This window comes from Piliocolobus tephrosceles, chromosome 16 (assembly GCF_002776525.5).
Source record: "Piliocolobus tephrosceles isolate RC106 chromosome 16, ASM277652v3, whole genome shotgun sequence".
Classification (NCBI taxonomy): Eukaryota; Metazoa; Chordata; class Mammalia; order Primates; family Cercopithecidae; genus Piliocolobus; species Piliocolobus tephrosceles.
In genome coordinates, this window is record NC_045449.1 from 58,223,977 (window position 1) to 58,229,976 (window position 6,000).

At 47.2% G+C, this 6,000-nt stretch overlaps 1 protein-coding gene across 4 annotated transcripts in view; it reads right to left on the minus strand.

Moving 5' to 3' along the window:
- Positions 1–5,610, minus strand: part of PECAM1 (platelet and endothelial cell adhesion molecule 1) — a 90,921-nt gene extending 85,311 nt beyond the window's left edge. For 3 of the 4 annotated variants that reach the window (XM_023212060.2, XM_023212059.2, XM_023212058.2), the window contains exon 1: positions 5,483–5,552. The gene's annotated coding sequence lies outside the window, so the exon portion shown is untranslated. Of the gene's footprint in view, positions 1–5,482 lie in introns of all 4 variants that reach the window. The other variant, XM_023212056.1, reaches the window with a different exon arrangement.
- Between the last annotated feature and the right edge of the window lie 390 nt (positions 5,611–6,000).

A 6,000-nucleotide genomic window follows, 5' to 3' on the forward strand; every position in this document is an offset into this window, starting at 1 on the left:
GTGATTCTCTTGCCTCAGCCTCCTGAGTAGCTGGGATTACAGGCATGTGCCACCACACCCGGCTAATTTTCTATTTTTGGTAGAGACAGGGTTTTTCCATGTTGGTCAGGCTGGTCTCAAACTCCCAACCTCAGGTGATCTGCCCACCTCAGCCTCCCAAAGTGCTGGGATTACAGCCGTGAGTCACCGCGCCCGGCCAGTTTTACATTTTTTAAGCCAATTCATTTTAGCATCCCTGATGGTAGATATCTGTGTATCTAATGATCAATTGATCAATCTAGGCATATATACATATGCTCTTTGATTCTCCTTTGAGTAAGTTATAGCATTTCACTGGTTCACTCATTAATTGATAAGTTAAATAAAATATTTGACACATGTTCATTTTATATTTGTATGAAAGTTATGATTTTACTCCTAAAAATTATAAGACTCCACTCTGGAGCTTTTACTTAAACAATAATAACTAATATTTATTGAGTGCTTACATACTTCTCACGTTTCCTTTAATCCTATGAGTCAGTTACTGTTATTACTCTCCTTTCACAAGAGAGAAACAAGACTCTCAGAGAGGTCAGTACTCTTGCCCACGATCCCACAGCTGAAGTGGTGATGCTGACTGCCTGCTTTCAGCCCTGAGCCCTAATTCCTCACACAGGGCCTCTAGAAGAAAAACATTTCACAGCTGGGTGCAGTGGCTCACACCTGTAATCCCAGCACTTTGAGAGGCCAAGGCAGGTGGATTGCCTGAGGTCAGCAGTTTGAGATTAGCCTGGCTAACATGATGAAATCCCATCTCTACTAAAAATACAAAAAATTATCTGAGCATGGTGTGCACACCTGTAATCCCAGCTAATCGAGAGGCTGAAGCAGGAGAATTGCTTGAACCCGGAAGGCAGAGGTGAGCTGAGATCCCGCTACTGCACTCAAGCCTGGGTGACAGAGTGAGACTCTGTCTCAAAAAAAAAAAAAAAAAAAGAAAAGAAAAGAAGAAAGGAAACATTTCAGGACTTCTTGAAATGCTCCACAATAGAAAAATCTTTGGTCTACAACAAAGATGGAAGGGATCAAAGTCTGAAACAGTTGAAACACACTGAATATAACATATGTATTCACCAAGGTTATTCAAGGATGTAATCCTTCACCTTGTTCTATACAACTGTCTTCATGTTTCCTATTTCTTTACAGCTTCATTACCTGATTAAACAAAATTAAAATAAATAGATACATAAAAATCAAAAAGGTAGCCAGGTTGGGGTATGAGAATATGCACAGGATATGGTGCTTCTAGACAGAAATGAGATTCATGTGATTTAGGACCATGTCAGGAGCCTATGTAAACATTCCTAATACTCAGAATGTGAGAAAACATCTGGGCCTGCGGATGGATACCTCCCAAATGTCAAGGACGTGCTTTAATTAGAGCTTTTTAAAAATGGACCGGTTGCAGCCAGCGCCATGGCTCGTGACTGTAATCCCAGCATTTTGGGAAGCTGAGGCGGGAGGATCACTTGAGCCCAGGAGTTCGAGACCCTCCTGGACAACATAGTGAGACCCCCCCCATCTCTACATAAATTTTGTTTTTTAATTAGCCAGGCCTGGGGGTACAAGCCTGTGGTCCCAGCTACTCAGGAGGCTGAGGTGGGAGGATTACTTGAGTTGGGAGGTGGAGGCTACTGTGAGCCATGATGGGGCCATGGCACTCCATCCTGAGTGACAGAGCGAGACCCCGTCTCAAAAACAAGACAAACAAATAAACAAAAACCAGAAACCGTGGTAGTGATGGTATACTGTAGTTTTGCAAAATGTTACCATTAGGGGAAACTGGTACATATCTCTGTATTGTTTACTGCAAATGCATGCAAATGTGCTATTATCTCAATAAAAATATTTCTATTTAAAAAATAAGGCTGGGTGCCATGGCTCACACCTGTAATCTCAGCACTTTGGGAAGCCGAGGCAGAATGATCACTTGAGGTCAGGAGTTGGAGACCAACCTTGCCAACATGGTAAAACCCTGTCTCTACTAAAAATGCACACATTAGCCAGGCATGGTGGCATGTGCCTGTGGTCCCAGCTACTCAGGAGGCTGAGGCAGGAGAATCGCTTGAACCCGGAAGGCGGAGGTTGCAATGAGTCGAGATCGTGCCATGGCACTCCAGCCTGGGTGACAGAGCGAGACTCAGTCTCAAAAAGAAAAAAAAAAAAAAAAAAAAAAAAAACCTTGAATTTTCACATTGCTCTTTAGAATGTGGAAGGAACTTGGAAATTTTCTCTGAGGGTGAGAGGGAGCAAATATGCTCCCAAAAAGGGGAAATTCTAAATGGAACACAAACAGGGACATTTTCCACCTAGAAAAGATCTTGTATATTCAGGGAGGTAAAGGGGATTTCTGCAAATTATTGTGAGATGCATTGACAAGCCTCAACTCCTAAATGAAATGTTTTTCTCCCAGGTCGTTTCAAGGCCAGTTTCCCCAGAAAACTACTCTTAGATGAACCTCTCTAAGAGAGAGATGGGCAAGTAGGAAGTGCTCTTAGCTCCCTCTCTCCCATCCCCCATAGGATGAGGCCTACAGAGGAATCCCTTAGGTCAACTTACAGAGAAGGACCCTGAGGCCCTGAGGTTGGCTATTTGTCTTGTCTGTGTGGCCAGCAAGGGGACTGCTGGGCCTGGCAGTGTCTCAGGACTTCCTGGCCAGGGAGCTTCCTTTGTTGTCTCTGGAATCCCCCCTTGCCCTGTGTCCTTGAGTCTAGGACCTGGCACAGGTACGTGTGATGCCATGCCCAGGGTGCTCTAATCCAGGCACTGGCCTCTAAGGAATGGTTACTGAGGGCCGGACCAAGTCCAGCAGAGCCAGCTCTCACCAGGCCTGTGCAGTGGGTGAGCATATGTGATGGGAGAACATATGCAGTGAGTAGGTATATGCAGTGGGTGGGCATGTGTAGTGAGTGGGGATATGCGGTGAATGGGCATATGCAGTGGGTGGGCATATGCAGTGGATGGGTATATGCAGTGGATCGGCATGTGTAATGGGCAGGCATATGCAATGGGTGGGCATATGCAGGGGTTGGGTATATGCAGTGGATAGGCACATGTACTGGGTGGGCATATGTCAGGGGTAGGCAAGTGCAGCAAGTGGGTATATGCAGTGGGTGGGCATGTGCAGTGGGTGGGTATATGTGATGGGTAGGCATGTGCAGTGAGTGGATATATGCAGTGGGTGGGCATATGCAGTGAGTGGGTATATGCAGTGAGTGGGCATATGCAGTGGGTGGGTGTATGTCATGGGTGGCATATGCAGGGCTGGGCACCTGCCGCAAGTGGGCTGTCACGGGAGACTTTGCCCACACTAAGAGACTCTGAGTTTCAGTTTTCTGCCGCCTAACATGATGCCATCTGCCACTGCCTGTAAATCCATTTTTAACCCCCAGCTAGGGAAGCTGAAGGAAGAGGAACAGCAGGGCCACCAGCTCAGCCCGGTGGCTGCATTGTTCTCCCCTGACATTGTTCTCAGGCCGGCTCTGCTTACCCAGAAGGCCCCCGTGAGCCCTGGGGAATCCGATGAGATTGTTTTTCCCAAGACTGGGCTCTTCAGGTGTAAGCTGCAGTTCTTGGGCCACGTAGGTTACTGTGGCATTTCTGCAGCAGGAAAGAGGAAGGAACTTCTGACCTGTGCGGCAAAGGCATCAACAATGTGCACCCCCACCAGCCGGCAGCGTGAAGAGGAAAGGAGCTCAGTTTCCATAGTGATAAATCACCAGGAAGGGAGCCCGGAGGGAGCCGGCAATAAGACTGCTCCCTTCCCCTGGCTCCCTGCAAACGCATTCCCAACACCGGAGTCGGTTAGCGGCCTGGCGCCTCTCCAGATTGAGCCCCCAGAACCGCAGGTAGAGGAAGACAGAAGGGACTCTGCCAGATGGAAAACAAATTCCCAGCTCCTCTTCAAAGTGTCAGTAAAGCATGGATGCCCAAGCAAATGCATCGGGGCCCAGGGCTGTGCCACAACTGGGTGGCCACATGCCACATGTGAAGCGCTCGATGCATGCCACCTATATGATTCCATTCCGTTCTCTTATATTATGTCCTACACACGACTGTGTTCTATTAAATAAGCCCACAGCACAGGTGCTATTAGCCCTTTTATCACAGAAGAAGAAACAGGCCTTGTGAGGGAGAGAGATGCACCAGAGACAATTCACCAATTAACAATAGCTCCTGAAGGTCTCAAGGCTCTCTTTTGAGATTCTTTCTCTTGCCAAAATCAGACCATTTTCCCCAAAGAAAACATTTGAGTTTTTTTGAAATGCTCTGGGAAGTCACTTATCCCAAACCTCATCAGCCACTCCTTATGCAGGCCACGGTCTCTTGCCTGTAACCCTTGCATGTGCTGTTCCTTCTGCTTGAAATACTGTTCCCTGCTTCCTTGGTCAGCTAACTCCTCAGGGGACTTGTTTCATCCCTCCTTCCTAGTAGCTCAGATGCCTTGCTTTCTGGGCTCCCACAGAACTTACACCATATGGTGAAGCAACACAGAGTAATAGTAGGAGAAAAGGCTCTTCTAGGCCCAGACTAGCTGTGTGACCTCAGGAGATTTGCTTAACCTCTCTGAGCCTTGATTTCTTTTTTTTTTTTTTCTTTTTTTGAGATGGAGTCTCGCTCTGTCACCCAGGCTGGAGTGCAGTGGCCGGATCTCAGCTCACTGCAAGCTCTGCCTCCCGGGTTTATGCCATTCTCCTGCCTCAGCCTCCGGAGTAGCTGGGACTACAGGCGCCCACCACCTCGCCCGGCTAGTTTTTTGTATTTTTTTAGTAGAGACAGGGTTTCACTGTGTTAGCCAGGATGGTCTCGAACTCCTGACCTCGTGATCTGCCCGTCTCGGCCTCCCAAAGTGCTGGGATTACAGGCTTGAGCCACTGCGCCCGGCAGAGCCTTGATTTCTCCATAGGCAAGATGGAGAGAATGCGAGCGTCTGCCTCACAGTGTGTCTGTGAGGACTGGATGTTAATACGTGTAAAGCACTTAGAAAATGCTTGACTGTGGTTAATGCTCTAGAAACATTAGTCACTAAAGAATTAAGTTCTTAAAGCAAGAGCCATCCTTCATGGATATTTCTAGATCTAGAGGTTTAGGCCCTACTAGGTGTGGAGCAAATGTCCCTCTGGATTCATGGGAGACTATTTTCCAGCTACTGTTTAGGCAACAGGCATGGTGCTAGGCACCTTGATTCATAATAGTTAATTTAGTTAAGTCATTCCAGGACTGGTCCCAGGTAGCCAAGGACCAGCATTTTGTCAGTGTAGCCTGCAGCATTCTTGAACAGCCCCTCTGATCGCCTGATATCCCCTCCAGACTCCCTGCCCTGCCCAGGCCTGAAAACAGTCCCCACACTCAGTGACGGGTGAAGAGGCCCTCAGCCTTGCCACAACAGGGGTTACCCATGTGGTCTGTAAACACCAAGAGATTTAAATAAGGGACATACCTGCATCCCAGGGGCCACTCAGACGGCAAAAGACAAACCCCACCTTGGGCAGCCACTCTCCTCCATGGTTTCGCTTGAAAAAATGAAACAAAACTCTTCATGCAAATACTCGGGTTTTAAACAAAGTTATGTAACAGCCAAGTCTCTCCACTTAAAAATACAGTCTTCTTCAAATCTATAGAGACAGGATGCCGACCAGAGGTTGCCTGGGACTTGGAGAGGGATCGAAGGACGATTGCCAATGGGCTAGAGGGAACTTTTGGGGGTGAAGAAAATGTGCTCAACTGGATTGTGGTGTTGCTTGTACAACTCTGTCTTCACAAATTGTAGGGTTCCCAAATGTAGTCAATAAAAATACAGAATGCCTAGTTAAATTTCAGATATGCAACAAATATTATTTTTAATACAAGTATGTCTCAGATGGAGCATCCTTGCATATTGCATGGGATATTCTTACACTAAGAAGGCATTTGCTGGGCCGGGTGCAGTGGCTCACGCCTGTAATCCCAGCACTTTGG